General features: G+C 41.6%; 1 protein-coding gene across 6 annotated transcripts in view; it reads left to right on the forward strand.

Annotated features, from left to right (window-relative positions):
* The window catches only part of LOC144094185 (cytoplasmic aconitate hydratase-like), a 393,589-nt gene that overhangs the window by 351,303 nt on the left and 17,217 nt on the right, over window positions 1-25,069 (forward strand). The gene's annotated exons all lie outside the window — the stretch shown is intronic.

A 25,069-nucleotide genomic window follows, 5' to 3' on the forward strand; every position in this document is an offset into this window, starting at 1 on the left:
CGGAGGTGGAATAGTAAACTATGCAATATTGAATCCGATCTGAAATATTCGTATTCTAAATCTAGAAGTAGATGTCTCAAGTGAAGAACATACCTGGAATATTTACTTAGTGTAGCTTTGGTTCAGTGTAATCCCTCTTGTGGAGATGGCATTGTGGTGTGTGAAAGCCCAGACTCCATGGACACTTCCTTGGCACAGCCCCACATGTATGCCGGAGGTGGAATAGTAATCTATGCAATATTCAATCCGACTTGAATTATTCGTATTCTAAATCTAGAAGTAGATGTCTCAAGTGAAGAACATACCTGGAATATTTACTTAGTGTAGCTTTGGTTCAGTGTAGTCCCTCTTGTGGAGATGGCATTGCGGTGTGTGAAAGCCGACTCCATGGACACTTCCTAGGCACACCCCACATGTATGCCGGAGGTGGAATAGTAAACTATGCAATATTCAATCCGATTTGAATTATTAGTATTCTTAATCTAGAAGTAGATGTCTCAAGTGAAGAACATACCTGGAATATTTACTTAGTGTAGCTTTGGTTCAGTGTAGTCCATGTTGTGGAGATGGCATTGCGGTGTGTGAAAGCCCAGACTCCATGGACACTTCCTAGGCACACCCCACATGTATGCCGGAGGTGGAATAGTAAACTATGCAATATTCAATCCGATCTGAATTATTCGTATTCTAATTCTAGAAGTAGATGTCTCAAGTGAAGAACATACCTGGAATATTTACTTAGTGTAGCTTTGGTTCAGTGTAATCCCTCTTGTGGAGATGGCATTGGGGTGTGTGAAAGCCCAGACTCCATGGACACTTCCTAGCCACAGCCCCACATGTATGCCGGAGGTGGAATAGTAATCTATGCAATATTCAATCCGATTTGAATTATTCGTATTCTAAATCTAGAATTAGATGTCTCAAGTGAAGAACATACCTGGAATATTTACTTACTCTAGCTTTGGTTCAGTGTAGTCCCTCTTGTGGAGATGGCATGGCGGTGTGTGAAAGCCCAGACTCCATGGACACTTCCTAGGCACACCCCACATGTATGCCGGAGGTGGAATAGTAAACTATGCAATATTCAATCCGATCTGAAATATTTGTATTCTAAATCTAGAAGTAGATGTCTCAAGTGAACAACATACCTGGAATATTTACTTAGTGTAGCTTTGGTTCAGTGTAGTCCCTCTTGCAGAAATGGCATTGCGGTGTGTGAATGCCCAGACTCCATGGACACTTCCTAGGCCCAGCCCCACATGTTTGCCTGAGGTGGAATAGTAAACTATGCAATATTCAATCCGATTTGAATTATTCGTATTCTAAATCTAGAAGTAGATGTCTCAAGTGAAGAACATACCTGGAATATTTACTTAGTGTAGCTTTGGTTCAGTGTAGTCCCTCTTGTGGAGATGGCATTGCGGTGTGTGAAAGCCCAGACTCCATGGACACGTCCTAGGCACAGCCCCACATGAATGCCGAAGGTGGAATAGTAAACTATGCAATATTCAATCCGATCTGAATTATTCGTATTCTAAATCTAGAAGTAGATGTCTCAAGTGAAGAACATATCTCTAATATTTACTTAGTGCAGCTTTGGTTCAGTGTAGTCCTTGTGGAGATGGCATTGCAGTGTGTGAAAGCCCAGACTCCATGTACACTTCCTAGGCACACCCCACATGTATGCCGGAAATGGTATAGTAAACTATGCAATATTCAATCCGATTTGAATTATTAGTATTCTAAATCTAGAAGTAGATGTCTCAAGTGAAGAACATACCTGGAATTTTTACTTAGTGTAGCTTTGGTTCAGTGTAGTCCATGTTGTGGAGATGGCATTGCGGTGTGTGAAAGCCCAGACTCCATGGACACTTCCTAGGCACAGCCCCACATGTATGCCGGAGGTGGAATAGTAAACTATGCAATATTCAATCCGAATTTAATTATTCGTATTTTAAATCTAGAAGTAGATGTCTCAAGTGAAGAACATATCTGGAATATTTACTTAGTGTATCTTTGGTTCGGTGTAGTCCCTCTTGCAGAGATGGCATTGTGGTGTGTGAAAGCCCAGACTCCATGGACACTTCCTAGGCACAGCCCCACATGTATGCCGGAGGTGGGATAGTTAACTATGCAATATTGAATCCGATCTGAATTATTCTTATTCTAAATCTAGAAGTAGATGTCTCAAGTGAAGAACATACCTGGAATATTTACTTAGTGTAGCTTTGGTTCAGTGTAGTCCCTCTTGCGGAGATGGCATTGTGGTGTGTTAAAGCCCAGACTCCATTGACACTTCCTAGGCACAGCCCCACATGTATTTCAGAGATGGAATAGTAAACTATGCAATATTCAATCCGATTTGAATATTCGTATTTTATATCTAGAAGTATATGTCTCAAGTGAAGAACATACCTGGAATATTTACTTAGTGTAGCTTTGGTTCAGTGTAGTCCCTCTTGTGGAGCTGGCATTGTGGTGTGTGAAAGCCCAGACTCCATGGACACTTCCTAGGCACAGCCCCACATGTATGCCGGAGGTGGAATAGTAATCTATGCAATATTCAATCCGATTTGAATTATTCGTATTCTAAATCTAGAAGTAGATGTCTCAAGTGAAGAACATACCTGGAATATTTACTTAGTGTAGCTTTGGTTCAGTGTAGTCCCTCTTGCAGAGATGGCATTGCGGTGTGTGAATGCCCAGACTCCATGGACACTTCCTAGGCCCAGCCCCACATGTTTGCCTGAGGTGGAATAGTAAACTATGCAATATTCAATCCGATTTGAATTATTCGTATTCTAAATCTAGAAGTAGATGTCTCAAGTGAAGAACATACCTGGAATATTTACTTAGTGTAGCTTTGGTTCAGTGTAGTCCCTCTTGTGGAGATGGCATTGCGGTGTGTGAAAGCCCAGACTCCATGGACACGTCCTAGGCACAGCCCCACATGAATGCCGGAGGTGGAATAGTAAACTATGCAATATTCAATCCGATCTGAATTATTCGTATTCTAAATCTAGAAGTAGATGTCTCAAGTGAAGAACATATCTGGAATATTTACTTAGTGCAGCTTTGGTTCAGTGTAGTCCTTGTGGAGATGGCATTGCAGTGTGTGAAAGCCCAGACTCCATGAACACTTCCTAGGCACACCCCACATGTATGCCGGAGGTGGTATAGTAAACTATGCAATATTCAATCCGATCTGAATTATTCGTATTCTAAATCTAGAAGTAGATGTCTCAAGTGAAGAACATACCTGGAATATTTACTTAGTGTAGCTTTGGTTCAGTGTAGTCCATGTTGTGGAGATGGCATTGCGGTGTGTGAAAGCCCAGACTCCATGGACACTTCCTAGGCCAGCCCCACATGTATGCCGGAGGTGGAATAGTAAACTATGCAATATTCAATCCGATTTGAATTATTCGTATTTTAAATCTAGAAGTAGATGTCTCAAGTGAAGAACATATCTGGAATATTTACTTAGTGTATCTTTGGTTCGGTGTAGTCCCTCTTGCGGAGATGGCATTGTGGTGTGTGAAAGCCCAGACTCCATGGACACTTCCTAGGCACAGCCCCACATGTATGCCGGAGGTGGGATAGTTAACTATGCAATATTGAATCCGATCTGAATTATTCTTATTCTAAATCTAGAAGTAGATGTCTCAAGTGAAGAACATACCTGGAATATTTACTTAGTGTAGCTTTGGTTCAGTGTAGTCCCTCTTGCGGAGATGGCATTGTGGTGTGTTAAAGCCCAGACTCCATTGACACTTCCAAGGCACAGCCCCACATGTGTTTCAGAGATGGAATAGTAAACTAGGCAATATTCAATCCGATTTGAATTATTCGTATTTATATCTAGAAGTATATGTCTCAAGTGAAGAACATATCTGGAATATTTACTTAGTGTAGCTTTGGTTCAGTGTAGTCCCTCTTGTGGAGATGGCATTGCGGTGTGTGAAAGCCCAGACTCCATGGACACTTCCTAGGCAAACCCCATATGTATGCCGGAGGGGGAATAGTAAACTATGCAATATTCAATCCGATCTGAATTATTCGTATTCTAAATCTAGAAGTAGATGTCTCAAGTGAAGAACATACCTGGAATATTTACTTAGTGTAGCTTTGGTTCAGTGTAATCCCTCTTGTGGAGATGGCATTGTGGTGTGTGAAAGCCCAGACTCCATTGACACTTCCTAGGCACAGCCCCACATGCATGCCGGAGGTGGAATAGTAATCTATGCAATATTCAATCCGATTTGAATTATTCGTATTCTAAATCTAGAAGTAGATGTCTCAAGTGAAGAACATACCTGGAATGTTTACTTAGTGTAGCTTTGGTTCAGTGTAGTCCCTCTTGTGGAGATGGCATTGCGGTGTGTGAAAGCCGACTCCATGGACACTTCCTAGGCACACCCCACATGTATGCCGGAGGTGGAATAGTAAACTATGCAATATTCAATCCGATTTGAATTATTAGTATTCTAAATCTAGAAGTAGATGTCTCAAGTGAAGAACATACCTGGAATATTTACTTAGTGTAGCTTTGGTTCAGTGTAGTCCATGTTGTGGAGATGGCATTGCGGTGTGTGAAAGCCCAGACTCCATGGACACTCCCTAGGCACAGCCCCACATGTATGCCGGAGGTGGAATAGTAAACTATGCAATATTCAATCCGATTTGAATTATTCGTATTTTAAATCTAGAAGTAGATGTCTCAAGTGAAGAACATATCTGGAATATTTACTTAGTGTATCTTTGGTTCGGTGTAGTCCCTCTTGCGGAGATGGCATTGTGGTGTGTGAAAGCCCAGACTCCATGGACACTTCCTAGGCACAGCCCCACATGTATGCCGGAGGTGGGATAGTTAAATATGCAATATTGATTCCGATCTGAATTATTCGTATTCTAAATCTAGAAGTAGATGTCTCAAGTGAAGAACATACCTGGAATATTTACTTAGTGTAGCTTTTGTTCAGTGTAGTCCCTCTTGCGGAGATGGCATTGTGGTGTGTTAAAGCCCAGACTCCATGGACACTTCCTAGGCACAGCCCCACATGTATGCCGGAGGTGGAATAGTAATCTATGCAATATTCAATCCGATTTGAATTATTCGTATTCTAAATCTAGAAGTAGATGTCTCAAGTGAAGAACATACCTGGAATATTTACTTAGTGTAGCTTTGGTTCAGTGTATTCCCTCTTGCGGAGATGGCATTGCGGTGTGTGAAAGCCCAGACTCCATGGACACTTCCTAGGCACACCCCACATGTATGCCGGAGGTGGAATAGTAAACTATGCAATATTCAATCCGATCTGAATTATTTGTATTCTAAATCTAGAAGTAGATGTCTCAAGTGAACAACATACCTGGAATATTTACTTAGTGTAGCTTTGGTTCAGTGTAGTCCCTCTTGTGGAGATGGCATTGCGGTGTGTGAAAGCCCAGACTCCATGGACACTTCCTAGGCACAGCTCCACATGTATGCCGGAGGTTGGATAGTAAACTATGCAATATTCAATCCGATCTTTCTTATTCGTATTCTAATCTAGATGTAGATGTCTCAAGTGAAGAACATACCTGGAATATTTACTTAGTGTAGCTTTGGTTCAGTGTAGTCCCTCTTGCAGAGATGGCATTGCGGTGTGTGAAAGCCCAGACTCCATGGACACTTCCTAGGAACAGCCCCACGTGTATGCCAGAGGTGGGATAGTAAACTATGCAATATTCAATCCGATCTGAATTATTTGTATTCTAAATCTAGAAGTAGATGTCTCAAGTGAAGAACATACCTGGAATATTTACTTAGTGTAGCTTTGGTTCAGTGTAGTCCCTCTTGTGGAGATGGCATTGTGGTGTGTGAGAGCCCAGACTCCATGGACACTTCCTAGGCACAGCCCCACATGTATGCCGGAGGTGGGATAGTAAACTATGCAATATTCAATCCGATCTGACTCATTCGTATTCTAAATCTAGAAGTAGATGTCTCAAGTGAAGAAAATACCTGGAATATTTACTTAGTGTAGCTTTGGTTCAGTGTAGTCCCTCTTTGTGTGGATGGCATTGGGGTGTGTGAAAGCCCAGACACCATGGACACTTCCTAGGCGCAGCCCCACATGTATGCCGGCGGTGGAATAGTAAACTATGCAATATTCAATCCGATCTGAATTATTCGTATTCTAAATCTAGAAGTAGATGTCTCAAGTGAAGAACATACCTGAAATATTTGCTTAGTGTAGCTTTGGTTCAGTGTAGCCCCTCTTGTGGAGATGGCATTGCGGTGTGTGAAAGCCCAGACTCCATGGACACTTCCTAGGCACAGCCCCACATGTATGCCGGAGGTGGAATAGTAAACTATGCAATATTCAATCCGATCTGAATTATTCGTATTCTAAATCTAGAAGTAGATGTCTCAAGTGAAGAACATATCTGGAATATTTACTTAGTGCAGCTTTGGTTCAGTGTAGTCCTTCTTGTGGAGATGGCATTGCGGTGTGTGTAAGCCGACTCCATGGACACTTTCTAGGCACACCCCACATGTATGCCGGAGGTGGAATAGTAAACTATGCAATATTCAATCCGATTTGAATTATTAGTATTCTAAATCTAGAAGTAGATGTCTCAAGTGAAGAACATACCTGGAATATTTACTTAGTGTAGCTTTGGTTCAGTGTAGTCCCTCTTGTGGAGATGGCATTGCGGTGTGTGAAAGCCCAGACTCCATGGACACTTCCTAGGCACAGCCCCACATGTATGCCGGAGGTGGAATAGTAAACTATGCAATATTCAATCCGATTTGAAATATTCGTATTTTAAATCTAGAAGTAGATGTCTCAAGTGAAGAACATATCTGGAATATTTACTTAGTGTATCTTTGGTTCGGTGTAGTCCCTCTTGCGGAGATGGCATTGTGGTGTGTGAAAGCCCAGACTCCATGGACACTTCCTAGGCACAGCCCCACATGTATGCCGGAGGTGGGATAGTTAACTATGCAATATTGATTCCGATCTGAATTATTCGTATTCTAAATCTAGAAGTAGATGTCTCAAGTGAAGAACATACCTGGAATATTTACTTAGTGTAGCTTTGGTTCAGTGTAGTCCCTCTTGCGGAGATGGCATTGTGGTGTGTTAAAGCCCAGACTCCATTGACACTTCCTAGGCACAGCCCCACATGTATTTTAGAGATGGAATAGTAAACTCTGCAATATTCAATCCGATTTGAATTATTCGTATTCTATATCTAGAAGTATATGTCTCAAGTGAAGAACATATCTGGAATATTTACTTAGTGTAGCTTTGGTTCAGTGTAGTCCCTCTTGTGGAGATGGCATTGCGGTGTGTGAAAGCCCAGACTCCATGGACACTTCCTAGGCACACCCCACATGTATGCCGGAGGTGGAATAGTAAACTATGCAATATTCAATCCGATCTGAATTATTCGTATTCTAAATCTAGAAGTAGATGTCTCAAGTGAAGAACATACCTGGAATATTTACTTAGTGTAGCTTTGGTTCAGTGTAGTCCCTCTTGTGGAGATGGCATTGGGGTGTGTGAAAGCCCAGACTCCATGGACACTTCCTAGCCACAGCCCCACATGTATGCCGGAGGTGGAATAGTAATCTATGCAATATTCAATCCGATTTGAATTATTCGTATTCTAAATCTAGAATTAGATGTCTCAAGTGAAGAACATACCTGGAATATTTACTTAGTGTAGCTTTGGTTCAGTGTAGTCCCTCTTGTGGAGATGGCATTGCGGTGTGTGAAAGCCCAGACTCCATGGACACTGCCTAGGCACACCCCACATGTATGCCGGAGGTGGAATAGTAAACTATGCAATATTCAATCCGATCTGAATTATTTGTATTCTAAATCTAGAAGTAGATGTCTCAAGTGAACAACATACCTGGAATATTTACTTAGTGTAGCTTTGGTTCAGTGTAGTCCCTCTTGTGGAGATGGCATTGTGGTGTGTGAAAGCCCAGACTCCATGGACACTTCCTAGGCACAGCCCCACATGTATGCCGGAGGTGGAATAGTAATCTATGCAATATTCAATCCGATTTGAATTATTCGTATTCTAAATCTAGAAGTAGATGTCTCAAGTGAAGAACATACCTGGAATATATACTTAGTGTAGCTTCGGTTCAGTGTAGTCCCTCTTGCAGAGATGGCATTGCGGTGTGTGAATGCCCAGACTCCATGGACACTTCCTAGGCCCAGCCCCACATGTATGCCTGAGGTGGAATAGTAAACTATGCAATATTCAATCCGATTTGAATTATTCGTATTCTGAATCTAGAAGTAGATGTCTCAAGTGAAGAACATACCTGAAATATTTACTTAGTGTAGCTTTGGTTCAGTGTAGTCCCTCTTGTGGAGATGGCATTGCGGTGTGTGAAAGCCCAGACTCCATGGACACTTCCTAGGCACAGCCCCACATGTATGCCGGAGGTGGAATAGTAAACTATGCAATATTCAATCCGATCTGAATTATTCGTATTCTAAATCTAGAAGTAGATGTCTCAAGTGAAGAACATATCTGGAATATTTACTTAGTGCAGCTTTGGTTCAGTGTAGTCCTTGTGGAGATGGCATTGCGGTGTGTGAAAGCCCAGACTCCATGAACACTTCCTAGGCACACCCCACATGTATGCCGGAGGTGGAATAGTAAACTATGCAATATTCAATCCGATTTGAATTATTAGTATTCTAAATCTAGAAGTAGATGTCTCATGTGAAGAACATACCTGGAATATTTACTTAGTGTAGCTTTGGTTCAGTGTAGTCCATGTTGTGGAGATGGCATTGCGGTGTGTGAAAGCCCAGACTCCATGGACACTTCCTAGGCACAGCCCCACATGTATGCCGGAGGTGGAATAGTAAACTATGCAATATTCAATCCGATTTGAATTATTCGTATTTTAAATCTAGAAGTAGATGTCTCAAGTGAAGAACATATCTGGAATATTTACTTAGTGTATCTTTGGTTCGGTGTAGTCCCTCTTGCGGAGATGGCATTGTGGTGTGTGAAAGCCCAGACTCCATGGACACTTCCTAGGCACAGCCCCACATGTATGCCGGAGGTGGGATAGTTAACTATGCAATATTGAATCCGATCTGAATTATTCTTATTCTAAATCTAGAAGTAGATGTCTCAAGTGAAGAACATACCTGGAATATTTACTTAGTGTAGCTTTGGTTCAGTGTAGTCCCTCTTGCGGAGATGGCATTGTGGTGTGTTAAAGCCCAGACTCCATTGATACTTCCTAGGCACAGCCCCACATGTATTTCAGAGATGGAATAGTAAACTATGCAATATTCAATCCGATTTGAATTATTCGTATTTATATCTAGAAGTATATGTCTCAAGTGAAGAAAATATCTGGAATATTTACTTAGTGTAGCTTTGGTTCAGTGTAGTCCCTCTTGTGGAGATGGCATTGCGGTGTGTGAAAGCCCAGACTCCATGAACACTTCCTAGGCACACCCCACATGTATGCCGGAGGTGGAATAGTAAACTATGCAATATTGAATCCGATCTGAATTATTTGTATTCTAAATCTAGATGTAGATGTCTCAAGTGAACAACATACCTGGAATATTTACTTAGTGTAGCTTTGGTTCAGTGTAGTTCATGTTGTGGAGATGGCATTGCGGTGTGTGAAAGCGCACTCCATGGACACTTCCTAGGCAGAGCCCCACATGTATGCCAGAGGTGGGATAGTAAACTATGCAATATTCAATCCGATCTGACTTATTCGTATTCTAAATCTAGAAGTAGATGTCTCAAGTGAAGAACATACCTGGAATATTTACTTAGTGTAGCTTTGGTTCAGTGTAGTCCCTCTTTGTGTAGATGGCATTGTGGTGTGTGAAAGCCCAGACTCCATGGACACTTCCTAGGCACAGCCCCACATGTATGCCGGAGGTGGAATAGTAAACTGCAATATTCAATCCGATTTGAATTATTAGTATTCTAAATCTAGAAGTAGATGTCTCAAGTGAAGAACATACCTGGAATATTTACTTAGTGTAGCTTTGGTTCAGTGTACTCCCTCTTGTGGAGATGGCATTGTGGTGTGTGAAAGCCCAGACTCCATGGACACTTCCTAGGCACAGCCCCACATGTATGCCGGAGGTGGAATAGTAATCTATGCAATATTCAATCCGATTTGAATTATTCGTATTCTAAATCTAGAAGTAGATGTCTCAAGTGAAGAACATACCTGGAATATTTACTTAGTGTAGCTTTGGTTCAGTGTAGTTCATGTTGTGGAGATGGCATTGCGGTGTGTGAAAGCGCAGACTCCATGGACACTTCCTAGGCAGAGCCCCACATGTATGCCAGAGGTGGGATAGTAAACTATGCAATATTCAATCCGATCTGACTTATTCGTATTCTAAATCTAGAAGTAGATGTCTCAAGTGAAGAACATACCTGGAATATTTACTTAGTGTAGCTTTGGTTCAGTGTAGTCCCTCTTTGTGTAGATGGCATTGTGGTGTGTGAAAGCCCAGACTCCATGGACACTTCCTAGGCACAGCCCCACATGTATGCCGGCGGTGGAATAGTAAACTATGCACTATTGAATCCGATCTGAATTATTCGTATTCTAAATCTAGAAGTAGATGTCTCAAGTGAAGAACATACCTGAAATATTTGCTTATTGTAGCTTTGGTTCAGTGTAGCCCCTCTTGTGGAGATGGCATTGCGGTGTGTGAAAGCCCAGACTCCATGGACACTTCCTAGGCACAGCCCCACATGTATGCCGGAGGTGGAATAGTAAACTATGCAATATTCAATCCGATCTGAATTATTCGTATTCTAAATCTAGAAGTAGATGTCTCAAGTGAAGAACATATCTGGAATATTTATTTAGTGCAGCTTTGGTTCAGTGTAGTCCTTGTGGAGATGGCATTGCGGTGTGTGAAAGCCCAGACTCCATGAACACTTCCTAGGCACACCCCACATGTATGCCGGAGGTGGAATAGTAAACTATGCAATATTCATTCCGATTTGAATCATTAGTATTCTAAATCTAGAAGTAGATGTCTCAAGTGAAGAACATACCTGGAATATTTACTTAGTGTAGCTTTGGTTCAGTGTAGTCCATGTTGTGGAGATGGCATTGCGGTGTGTGAAAGCCCAGACTCCATGGACACTTCCTAGGCACAGCCCAACATGTATGCCGGAGGTGAAATAGTAAACTATGCAATATTCAATCCGATTTGAATTATTCGTATTTTAAATCTAGAAGTAGATTACTTAGTGTATCTATGGTTCGGTGTAGTCCCTCTTGCGGAGATGGCATTGTGGTGTGTGAAAGCCCAGACTCCATGGACACTTCCTAGGCACAGCCCCACATGTATGCCGGAGGTGGGATAGTTAACTATGCAATATTGAATCCGATCTGAATTATTCGTATTCTAAATCTAGAAGTAGATGTCTCAAGTGAAGAACATACCTGGAATATTTACTTAGTGTAGCTTTGGTTCAGTGTAGTCCCTCTTGCGGAGATGGCATTGTGGTGTGTTAAAGCCCAGACTCCATTGACACTTCCTAGGCACAGCCCCACATGTATTTCAGAGATGGAATAGTAAACTATGCAATATTCAATCTGATTTGAATTATTCGTATTCTAAATCTAGAAGTAGATGTCACAAGTGAAGAACATACCTGGAATATTTACTTAGTGTAGCTTTGGTTCAGTGTAGTCCCTCTTGTGGAGATGGCATTGCGGTGTGTGAAAGCCCAGACTCAATGGACACTTACTAGACACAGCCCCACATGTATTTCAGAGATGGAATAGTAAACTATGCAATATTCAATCCGATTTGAATTATTCGTATTCTGTATCTAGAAGTAGATGTCTCAAGTGAAGAACATACCTGGAATATTTACTTAGTGTAGCTTTGGTTCAGTGTAGTCCCTCTTGTGGAGATGGCATTGTGGTGTGTGAAAGCCCAGACTCCATGGACAGTTCCTAGGAACAGCCCCACATGTATGCCGGAGGTGGGATAGTAAATTATGCAATATTCAATCCGATCTGACTTATTCGTATTCTAAATCTAGAAGTAGATGTCTCAAGTTAAGAACATACCTGGAATATTTACTTAGTTTAGCTTTGGTTCAGTGTAGTCCCTCTTTGTGTAGATGGCATTGTGGTGTGTGAAAGACCAGACTGCTTGGACACTTCCTAGGCACAGCCCCACATGTATGCCGGCGGTGGAATAGTAAACTATGCAATATTCAATCCGATCTGAATTATTCGTATTCTAAATCTATAAGTAGATGTCTCAAGTGAAGAACATACCTGAAATATTTGCTTAGTGTAGCTTTGGTTCAGTGTAGCCCCTCTTGTGGAGATGGCATTGCGGTGTGTGAAAGCCCAGACTCCATGGACACTTCCTAGGCACAGCCCCACATGTATTTCAGAGATGGAATAGTAAACTATGCAATATTCAATCCGATTTGAATTATTCGTATTCTGTATCTAGAAGTAGATGTCTCAAGTGAAGAACATACCTGGAATATTTACTTAGTGTAGCTTTGGTTCAGTGTAGTCCATGTTGTGGAGATGGCATTGCGGTGTGTGAAAGCCCAGACTCCATGGACACTTCCTAGGCACAGCCCCACATGTATGCCGGAGGTGGAATAGTAAACTATGCAATATTCAATCCGATTTGAATTATTCGTATTTTAAATCTAGAAGTAGATGTTTCAAGTGAAGAACATATCTGGAATATTTACTTAGTGTATCTTTGGTTCGGTGTAGTCCCTCTTGCGGAGATGGCATTGTGGTGTGTTAAAGCCCAGACTCCATTGACACTTCCTAGGCACAGCCCCACATGTATTTCAGAGATGGAATAGTAAACTATGCAATATTCAATCCGATTTGAATTATTCGTATTCAATATCTAGAAGTATATGTCTCAAGTGAAGAACATATCTGTAATATTTACTTAGTGTAGCTTTGGTTCAGTGTAGTCCCTCTTGTGGAGATGGCATTGCGGTGTGTGAAAGCCCAGACTCCATGGACACTTCCTAGGCACACCCCACATGTATGGCGGAGGTGGAATAGTAAACTATGCAATATTCAATCCTATCTGAATTATTCGTATTCTAAATCTAGAAGTAGATGTCTCAAGTGAAGAACATACCTGGAATATTTACTTAGTGCAGCTTTGGTTCAGTGTAGTCCTTGTGGAGATGGCATTGCGGTGTGTGAAAGCCCAGACTCCATGAACACTTCCTAGGCACACCCCACATGTATGCCGGAGGTGGAATAGTAAACTATGCAATATTCATTCCGATTTGAATCATTAGTATTCTAAATCTAGAAGTAGATGTCTCAAGTGAAGAACATACCTGGAATATTTACTTAGTGTAGCTTTGGTTCAGTGTAGTCCATGTTGTGGAGATGGCATTGCGGTGTGTGAAAGCCCAGACTCCATGGACACTTCCTAGGCACAGCCCAACATGTATGCCGGAGGTGAAATAGTAAACTATGCAATATTCAATCCGATTTGAATTATTCGTATTTTAAATCTAGAAGTAGATTACTTAGTGTATCTTTGGTTCGGTGTAGTCCCTCTTGCGGAGATGGCATTGTGGTGTGTGAAAGCCCAGACTCCATGGACACTTCCTAGGCACAGCCCCACATGTATGCCGGAGGTGGGATAGTTAACTATGCAATATTGAATCCGATCTGAATTATTCGTATTCTAAATCTAGAAGTAGATGTCTCAAGTGAAGAACATACCTGGAATATTTACTTAGTGTAGCTTTGGTTCAGTGTAGTCCCTCTTGCGGAGATGGCATTGTGGTGTGTTAAAGCCCAGACTCCATTGACACTTCCTAGGCACAGCCCCACATGTATTTCAGAGATGGAATAGTAAACTATGCAATATTCAATCTGATTTGAATTATTCGTATTCTAAATCTAGAAGTAGATGTCACAAGTAAAGAACATACCTGGAATATTTACTTAGTGTAGCTTTGGTTCAGTGTAGTCCCTCTTGTGGAGATGGCATTGTGGTGTGTGAAAGCCCAGACTCCATGGACAGTTCCTAGGAACAGCCCCACATGTATGCCGGAGGTGGGATAGTAAATTATGCAATATTCAATCCGATCTGACTTATTCGTATTCTAAATCTAGAAGTAGATGTCTCAAGTTAAGAACATACCTGGAATATTTACTTAGTTTAGCTTTGGTTCAGTGTAGTCCCTCTTTGTGTAGATGGCATTGTGGTGTGTGAAAGCCCAGACTGCATGGACACTTCCTAGGCACATCCCCACATGTATGCCGGCGGTGGAATAGTAAACTATGCAATATTCAATCCGATCTGAATTATTCGTATTCTAAATCTAGAAGTAGATGTCTCAAGTGAAGAACATACCTGAAATATTTGCTTAGTGTAGCTTTGGTTCAGTGTAGCCCCTCTTGTGGAGATGGCATTGCGGTGTGTGAAAGCCCAGACTCCATGGACACTTCCTAGGCACAGCCCCACATGTATTTCAGAGATGGAATAGTAAACTATGCAATATTCAATCCGATTTGAATTATTCGTATTCTGTATCTAGAAGTAGATGTCTCAAGTGAAGAACATACCTGGAATATTTACTTAGTGTAGCTTTGGTTCAGTGTAGTCCCTCTTGTGGAGATGGCATTGTGGTGTGTGAAAGCCCAGACTCCATGGACAGTTCCTAGGAACAGCCCCACATGTATGCCGGAGGTGGGATAGTAAAGTATGCAATATTCAATCCGATTTGAATTATTAGTATTCTAAATCTAGAAGTAGATGTCTCAAGTGAAGAACATATCTGGAATATTTACTTAGTGTAGCTTTGGTTCAGTGTAGTCCATGTTGTGGAGATGGCATTGCGGTGTGTGAAAGCCCAGACTCCATGGACACTTCCTAGGCACAGCCCCACATGTATGCCGGAGGTGGAATAGTAAACTATGCAATATTCAATCCGATTTGAATTATTCGTATTTTAAATCTAGAAGTAGATGTTTCAAGTGAAGAACATATCTGGAATATTTACTTAGTGTATCTTTGGTTCGGTGTAGTCCCTCTTGCGGAGATGGCATTGTGGTGTGTTAAAGCCCAGACTCCATTGACACTTCCTAGGCACAGCCCCACATGTATTTCAGAGATGGAATAGTAAACTATGCAATATTCAATCCGATTTGAATTATTCGTATTCTATATCTAGAAGTATATGTCTCAAGTGAAGAACATATCTGTAATATTTACTTAGTGTAGCTTTGGTTCAGTGTAGTCCCTCTTGTGGAGATGGCATTGCGGTGTGTGAAAGCCCAGACTCCATGGACACTTCCTAGGCACACCCCACATGTATGGCGGAGGTGGAATAGTAAACTATGCAATATTCAATCCTATCTGAATTATTCGTATTCTAAATCTAGAAGTAGATGTCTCAAGTGAAGAACATACCTGGAATATTTACTTACTTTAGCTTTGGTTCAGTGTAGTCCCTCTTGTGGAGATGGCATTGTGGTGTGTGAAAGCCAAGACTCCATGGACACTTCCTAGGCACAACCCCACATGTATGCCGGAGGTGGAATAGTAATCTATGCAATACTCAATCCGATTTGAATTATTCGTATTCTAAATCTAGAAGTAGATGTCTCAAGTGAAGAACATACCTGGAATATTCACTTAGTGTAGCTTTGGTTCAGTGTAGTCCCTCTTGTGGAGATGGCATTGCGGTGTGTGAAAGCCCAGACTCCATGGACACTTCCTAGGCACACCCCACATGTATGCCGGAGGTGGAATAGTAAAATATGCACTATTCAATCCGATCTGAATTATTTGTATTCTAAATCTAGATGTAGATGTCTCAAGTGAACAACATACCTGGAATATTTACTTAGTGTAGCTTTGGTTCAGTGTAGTCCCTCTTGTGGAGATGGCATTATGGTGTGTGAAAGCCCAGACTCCATGGACACTTCCTAGGCACAGCCCCACATGTATGCTGGAGGTGGAATAGTAAACTATGCAATATTCAATCCGATTTGAATTATTCGTATTCTAAATCTAGAAGTAGATGTCTCAAGTGAAGAACATACCTGGAATATTTACTTAGTGTAGCTTTGGTTCAGTGTAGTCCCTCTTGTGGAGATGGCATTGCGATGTGTGAAAGCCCAGACTCCATGGACACTTCCTAAGCACACCCCACATGTATGCCGGAGGTGGAATAGTAAACTATGCAATATTCAATCCGATCTGAATTATTCGTATTCTAAATCTAGAAGAAGATGTCTCAAGTGAAGAACATACCTGGAATATTTACTTAGTGTAGCTTTGGTTCAGTGTAGTCCCTCTTGTGGAGATGGCATTGTGGTATATGAAAGCCCAGACTCCATGGACACTTCCTAGGCACAGCCCCACATGTATGCCGGAGGTGGGATAGTAAACTGTGCAATATTCAATCCGATCTGACTTATTCATATTCTAAATCTAGAAGTAGATGTCTCAAGTGAAGAACATACCTGGAATATTTACTTAGTGTAGCTTTGGTTCAGTGTAGTCCCTCTTGCAGAGATGGCATTGCGGTGTGTGAAAGCCCAGACTCCATGGACACTTCCTAGGCCCAGCCCCAAATGTATGCCAGAGGTGGAATAGTAAACTATGCAATATTCAATCCGATTTGAATTATTCGTATTCTAAATCTAGAAGTAGATGTCTCAAGTGAAGAACATACCTGGAATATTTACTTAGTGTAGCTTTGGTTCAGTGTAGTCCCTCTTGTGGAGATGGCATTGCGGTGTGTGAAAGCCCAGACTCAATGGACACTTCCTAGGCACAGCCCCACATGTATTTCAGAGATGGAATAGTAAACTATGCAATATTCAATCCGATCTGAATTATTCGTATTCTAAATCTAGAAGTAGATGTCTCAAGTGAAGAACATACCTGGAATATTTACTTAGTGTAGCTTTGGTTCAGTGTAGTCCCTCTTGTGGAGATGGCATTGTGGTGTGTGAGAGCCCAGACTCCATGGACACTTCCTAGGCACAGCCCCACATGTATGCCGGAGGTGGGATAGTAAACTATGCAATATTCAATCCGATCTGACTTATTCGTATTCTAAATCTAGAAGTAGATGTCTCAAGTGAAGAACATACCTGGAATATTTACTTAGTGTAGCTTTGGTTCAGTGTAGTCCCTCTTTGTGTGGATGGCATGGTGGTGTGTGAAAGCCCAGACACCATGGACACTTCCTAGGCACAGCCCCAAATGTATGCCGGCGGTGGAATAGTAAACTATGCAATATTCAATCCGATCTGAATTATTCGTATTCTAAATCTAGAAGTAGATGTCTCAAGTGAACAACATACCTGAAATATTTGCTTAGTGTAGCTTTGGTTCAGTGTAGCCCCTCTTGTGGAGATGGCATTGCGGTGTGTGAAAGCCCAGACTCCATGGACACTTCCTAGGCACAGCCCCACATTTATGCCGGAGGTGGAATAGTAAACTATGCAATATTCAATCCGATCTGAATTATTCGTATTCTAAATCTAGAAGTAGATGTCTCAAGTGAAGAACATATCTGGAATATTTACTTAGTGCAGCTTTGGTTCAGTGTAGTCCTTCTTGTGGAGATGGCATTGCGGTGTGTGAAAGCCGACTCCATGGACACTTCCTAGGCACACCCCACATGTATGCTGGAGGTGGAATAGTAAACTATGCAATATTCAATCCGATTTGAATTATTAGTATTCTAAATCTAGAAGTAGATGTCTCAAGTGAAGAACATACCTGGAATATTTACTTAGTGTAGCTTTGGTTCAGTGTAGTCCATGTTGTGGAGATGGCTTTGCGGTGTGTGAAAGCCCAGACTCCATGGACACTTCCTAGGCACAGCCCCACATGTATGCCGGAGGTGGAATAGCAAACTATGCAATATTCAATCCGATTTGAATTCGTATTTTAAATCTAGAAGTAGATGTCTCAAGTGAAGAACATATCTGGAATATTTACTTAGTGTATCTTTGGTTCGGTGTAGTCCCTCTTGCGGAGATGGCATTGTGGTGTGTGAAAGCCCAGACTCCATGGACACTTCCTAGGCACAGCCCCACATGTATGCCGGAGGTGGGATAGTTAACTATGCAATATTGATTCCGATCTGAATTATTCGTATTCTAAATGTAGAAGTAGATGTCTCAAGTGAAGAACATACCTGGAATATTTACTTAGTGTAGCTTTGGTTCAGTGTAGTCCCTCTTGCGGAGATTGCATTGTGGTGTGTTAAAGCCCAGACTCCATTGACACTTCCTAGGCACTGCCCCACATGTATTTTAGAGATGGAATAGTAAACTCTGCAATATTCAATCCGATTTGAATTATTTGTATTCTATATATAGAAGTATATGTCTCAAGTGAAGAACATATCTGGAATATTTACTTAGTGTAGCTTTGGTTCAGTGTAGTCCCTCTTGTGGAGATGGCATTGCGGTGTGTGAAAGCCCAGACTCCATGGACACTTCCTAGGCACACCCCACATGTATGCCGGAGGTGGAATAGTAAACTATGCAATATTCAATCCGATCTGAATTATTCGTATTCTAAATCTAGAAGTAGATGTCTCAAGTGAAGAACATACCTGGAATATTTACTTAGTGTAGCTTTGGTTCAGTGTAGTCCCTCTTGTGGAGATGGCATTGGGGTGTGTGAAAGCCCAGACTCCATGGACACTTCCTAGCCACAGCCCCACATGTATGCCGGAGGTGGAATAGTAATCTATGCAATATTCAATCCGATTTGAATTATTCGTATTCTAAATCTAGAATTAGATGTCTCAAGTGAAGAACATACCTGGAATATTTACTTAGTGTAGCTTTGGTTCAGTGTAGTCCCTCTTGTGGAGATGGCATTGCGGTGTGTGAAAGCCCAGACTCCATGGACACTTCCTAGGCACACCCCACATGTATGCCGGAGGTGGAATAGTAAACTATGCAATATTCAATCCGATCTGAATTATTTGTATTCTAAATCTAGAAGTAGATGTCTCAAGTGAACAACATACCTGGAATATTTACTTAGTGTAGCTTTGGTTCAGTGTAGTCCCTCTTGTGGAGATGGCATTGTGGTGTGTGAAAGCCCAGACTCCATGGACACTTCCTAGGCACAGCCCCACATGTATGCCGGAGGTGGAATAGTAATCTATGCAATATTCAATCCGATTTGAATTTTTCGTATTCTAAATCTAGAAGTAGATGTCTCAAGTGAAGAACATACCTGGAATATATACTTAGTGTAGCTTTGGTTCAGTGTAGTCCCTCTTGCAGAGATGGCATTGCGGTGTGTGAATGCCCAGACTCCATGGACACTTCCTAGGCCCAGCCCCACATGTATGCCTGAGGTGGAATAGTAAACTATGCAATATTCAATCCGATTTGAATTATTCGTATTCTAAATCTAGAAGTAGATGTCTCAAGTGAAGAACATACCTGGAATATTTACTTAGTGTAGCTTTGGTTCAGTGTAGTCCCTCTTGTGGAGATGGCATTGCGGTGTGTGAAAGCCCAGACTCCATGGACACTTCCTAGGCACAGCCCCACATGTATGCCGGAGGTGGAATAGTAAACTATGCAATATTCAATCCGATCTGAATTATTCGTATTCTAAATCTAGAAGTAGATGTCTCAAGTGAAGAACATATCTGGAATATTTACTTAGTGCAGCTTTGGTTCAGTGTAGTCCTTGTGGAGATGGCATTGCGGTGTGTGAAAGCCCAGACTCTATGAACACTTCCTAGGCACACCCCACATGTATGCCGGAGGTGGAATAGTAAACTATGCAATATTCAATCCGATTTGAATTATTAGTATTCTAAATCTAGAAGTAGATGTCTCAAGTGAAGAACATACCTGGAATATTTACTTAGTGTAGCTTTGGTTCAGTGTAGTCCATGTTGTGGAGATGGCATTGCGGTGTGTGAAAGCCCAGACTCCATGGACACTTCCTAGGCACAGCCCCACATGTATGCTGGAGGTGGAATAGTAAACTATGCAATATTCAATCCGATTTGAATTATTCGTATTTTAAATCTAGAAGTAGATGTCTCAAGTGAAGAACATATCTGGAATATTTACTTAGCGTATCTTTGGTTCGGTGTAGTCCCTCTTGCGGAGATGGCATTGTGGTGTGTGAAAGCCCAGACTCCATGGACACTTCCTAGGCACAGCCCCACATGTATGCCGGAGGTGGGATAGTTAACTATGCAATGTTGAATCCGATCTGAATTATTCTTATTCTAAATCTAGAAGTAGATGTCTCAAGTGAAGAACATACCTGGAATATTTACTTAGTGTAGCTTTGGTTCAGTGTAGTCCCTCTTGCGGAGATGGCATTGTGGTGTGTTAAAGCCCAGACTCCATTGACACTTCCTAGGCACAGCCCCACATGTATTTCAGAGATGGAATAGTAAACTATGCAATATTCAATCCGATTTGAATTATTCGTATTTATATCTAGAAGTATATGTCTCAAGTGAAGAAAATATCTGGAATATTTACTTAGTGTAGCTTTGGTTCAGTGTAGTCCCTCTTGTGGAGATGGCATTGCGGTGTGTGAAAGCCGAGACTCCATGAAAACTTCCTAGGCACACCCCACATGTATGCCGGAGGGTGGAATAGTAAACTATGGAATATTCAATCCGATCTGAATTATTCGTATTCTAAATCTAGAAGTAGATGTCTCAAGTGAAGAACATACCTGGAATATTTACTTAGTGTAGCTTTGGTTCAGTGTAATCCCTCTTGTGGAGATGGCATTGTGGTGTGTGAAAGCCCAGACTCCATGGACACTTCCTAGGCACAGCCCCACATGTATGCCGGAGGTGGAATAGTAATCTATGCAATATTCAATCCGACTTGAATTATTCGTATTCTAAATCTAGAAGTAGATGTCTCAAGTGAAGAACATACCTGGAATATTTACTTAGTGTAGCTTTGGTTCAGTGTAGTCCCTCTTGTGGAGATGGCATTGCGGTGTGTGAAAGCTGACTCCATGGACACTTCCTAGGCACACCCCACATGTATGCCGGAGGTGGAATAGTAAACTATGCAATATTCAATCCGATTTGAATTATTAGTATTCTAAATCTAGAAGTAGATGTCTCAAGTGAAGAACATACCTGGAATATTTACTTAGTGTAGCTTTGGTTCAGTGTAGTCCCTCTTGTGGAGATGGCATTGTGGTGTGTGAAAGCCCAGACTCCATGGACACTTCCTAGGGCACAGCCCCACATATATGCCGGAGGTGGAATAGTAATCTATGCAATATTCAATCCGATTTGAATTATTCGTATTCTAAATCTAGAAGTAGATGTCTCAAGTGAAGAACATACCTGGAATATTTACTTAGTGTAGCTTTGGTTCAGTGTAGTTCATGTTGTGGAGATGGCATTGCGGTGTGTGAAAGCCCAGACTCCATGGACACTTCCTAGGCAGAGCCCCCACATGTATGCCGGAGGTGGAATAGTAAACTATGCAATATTCAGTCCGATTTGAATTACTCGTATTCTAAATCTAGAAGTAGATGTCTCAAGTGAAGAACATATCTGGAATATTTACTTAGTGTATCTTTGGTTCGGTGTAGTCCCTTTTGCGGAGATGGCATTGTGGTGTGTAAAAGCCCAGACTCTATGGATACTGCCTAGGCGCAGGCCCGCATGTATGCCGGAGGTGGAATAGTAAACTATGCAATATTAAATCCGACTTGAATGATTCGTATTTAAATCTAGAAGTAGATGTTTCAAGTGAAGAACATATCTGGATTATTTACTTAGTGTAGCTTTGATTGAGTCTAGTCACTCTTGCGGAGATGGCATTCTGGTGTGTGAAAGCCCAGACTCCATGGACACTTCCTTGGCACAGCCCCGCATGTATGCCGAAGGTGGAATAGTAAACAATGCAATATTCAATCCGATCTGACTTATTCGTATTCTAAATCTAGAAGTAGATGTCTCAAGTTAAGAACATACCTGGAATATTTACTTAGTTTAGCTTTGGTTCAGTGTAGTCCCTCTTTGTGTAGATGGCATTGTGGTGTGTGAAAGCCCAGACTGCTTGGACACTTCCTAGGCACAGCCCCACATGTATGCCGGCGGTGGAATAGTAAACTATGCAATATTCAATCCGATCTGAATTATTCGTATTCTAAATCTAGAAGTAGATGTCTCAAGTGAAGAACATACCTGAAATATTTGCTTAGTGTAGCTTTGGTTCAGTGTAGCCCCTCTTGTGGAGATGGCATTGCGGTGTGTGAAAGCCCAGACTCCATGGACACTTCCTAGGCACAGCCCCACATGTATTTCAGAGATGGAATAGTAAACTATGCAATATTCAATCCGATTTGAATTATTCGTATTCTGTATCTAGAAGTAGATGTCTCAAGTGAAGAACATACCTGGAATATTTACTTAGTGGTAGCTTTGGTTCAGTGTAGTCCATGTTGTGGAGATGGCATTGCGGTGTGTGAAAGCCCAGACTCCATGGACACTTCCTAGGCACAGCCCCACATGTATGCCGGAGGTGGAATAGTAAACTATGCAATATTCAATCCGATTTGAATTATTCGTATTTTAAATCTAGAAGTAGATGTTTCAAGTGAAGAACATATCTGGAATATTTACTTAGTGTATCTTTGGTTCGGTGTAGTCCCTCTTGCGGAGATGGCATTGTGGTGTGTTAAAGCCCAGACTCCATTGACACTTCCTAGGCACAGCCCCACATGTATTTCAGAGATGGAATAGTAAACTATGCAATATTCAATCCGATTTGAATTATTCGTATTCAATATCTAGAAGTATATGTCTCAAGTGAAGAACATATCTGTAATATTTACTTAGTGTAGCTTTGGTTCAGTGTAGTCCCTCTTGTGGAGATGGCATTGCGGTCTGTGTGAAAGCCCAGACTCCATGGACACTTTCCTAGGGCACACCCCACATGTATGGCGGAGGTGGAATAGTAAACTATGCAATATTCAATCCTATCTGAATTATTCGTATTCTAATCTAGAAGTAGATGTCTCAAGTGAAGAACATACCTGGAATATTTACTTAGTGCAGCTTTGGTTCAGTGTAGTCCTTGTGGAGATGGCATTGCGGTGTGTGAAAGCCCAGACTCCATGAACACTTCCTAGGCACACCCCACATGTATGCCGGAGGTGGAATAGTAAACTATGCAATATTCATTCCGATTTGAATCATTAGTATTCTAAATCTAGAAGTAGATGTCTCAAGTGAAGAACATACCTGGAATATTTACTTAGTGTAGCTTTGGTTCAGTGTAGTCCATGTTGTGGAGATGGCATTGCGGGTGTGTGAAAGCCCAGACTCCATGGACACTTCCTAGGCACAGCCCAACATGTATGCCGGAGGTGAAATAGTAAACTATGCAATATTCAATCCGATTTGAATTATTCGTATTTTAAATCTAGAAGTAGATTACTTAGTGTATCTTTGGTTCGGTGTAGTCCCTCTTGCGGAGATGGCATTGTGGTGTGTGAAAGCCCAGACTCCATGGACACTTCCTAGGCCCAGCCCCAAATGTATGCCAGAGGTGGAATAGTAAACTATGCAATATTCAATCCGATTTGAATTATTCGTATTCTAAATCTAGAAGTAGATGTCTCAAGTGAAGAACATACCTGGAATATTTACTTAGTGTAGCTTTGGTTCAGTGTAGTCCCTCTTGTGGAGATGGCATTGCGGTGTGTGAAAGCCCAGACTCAATGGACACTTCCTAGGCACAGCCCCACATGTATTTCAGAGATGGAATAGTAAACTATGCAATATTCAATCCGATCTGAATTATTCGTATTCTAAATCTAGAAGTAGATGTCTCAAGTGAAGAACATACCTGGAATATTTACTTAGTGTAGCTTTGGTTCAGTGTAGTCCCTCTTGTGGAGATGGCATTGTGGTGTGTGAGAGCCCAGACTCCATGGACACTTCCTAGGCACAGCCCCACATGTATGCCGGAGGTGGGATAGTAAACTATGCAATATTCAATCCGATCTGACTTATTCGTATTCTAAATCTAGAAGTAGATGTCTCAAGTGAAGAACATACCTGGAATATTTACTTAGTGTAGCTTTGGTTCAGTGTAGTCCCTCTTTGTGTGGATGGCATTGTGGGTGTGTGAAAGCCCAGACACCATGGACACTTCCTAGGCACAGCCCCAAATGTATGCCGGCGGTGAAATAGTAAACTATGCAATATTCAATCCGATCTGAATTATTCGTATTCTAAATCTAGAAGTAGATGTCTCAAGTGAACAACATACCTGAAATATTTGCTTAGTGTAGCTTTGGTTCAGTGTAGCCCCTCTTGTGGAGATGGCATTGCGGTGTGTGAAAGCCCAGACTCCATGGACACTTCCTAGGCACAGCCCACATTTATGCCGGAGGTGGAATAGTAAACTATGCAATATTCAATCCGATCTGAATTATTCGTATTCTAAATCTAGAAGTAGATGTCTCAAGTGAAGAACATATCTGGAATATTTACTTAGGTGCAGCTTTGGTTCAGTGTAGTCCTTCTTGTGGAGATGGCATTGCGGTGTGTGAAAGCCGACTCCATGGACACTTCCTAGGCACACCCCACATGTATGCTGGAGGTGGAATAGTAAACTATGCAATATTCAATCCGATTTGAATTATTAGTATTCTAAATCTAGAAGTAGATGTCTCAAGTGAAGAACATACCTGGAATATTTACTTAGTGTAGCTTTGGTTCAGTGTAGTCCATGGTTGTGGAGATGGCTTTGCGGTGTGTGAAAGCCCAGACTCCATGGACACTTCCTAGGCACAGCCCCACATGTATGCCGGAGGTGGAATAGTAAACTATGCAATATTCAATCCGATTTGAATTCGTATTTTAAATCTAGAAGTAGATGTCTCAAGTGAAGAACATATCTGGAATATTTACTTAGTGTATCTTTGGTTCTGTGTAGTCCCTCTTGCGGAGATGGCATTGTGGGTGTGTGAAAGCCCAGACTCCATGGACACTTCCTAGGCACAGCCCC

Source organism: Amblyomma americanum, chromosome 6, assembly GCF_052857255.1.
Source record: "Amblyomma americanum isolate KBUSLIRL-KWMA chromosome 6, ASM5285725v1, whole genome shotgun sequence".
In the NCBI taxonomy this organism is placed as follows: domain Eukaryota; kingdom Metazoa; phylum Arthropoda; class Arachnida; order Ixodida; family Ixodidae; genus Amblyomma; species Amblyomma americanum.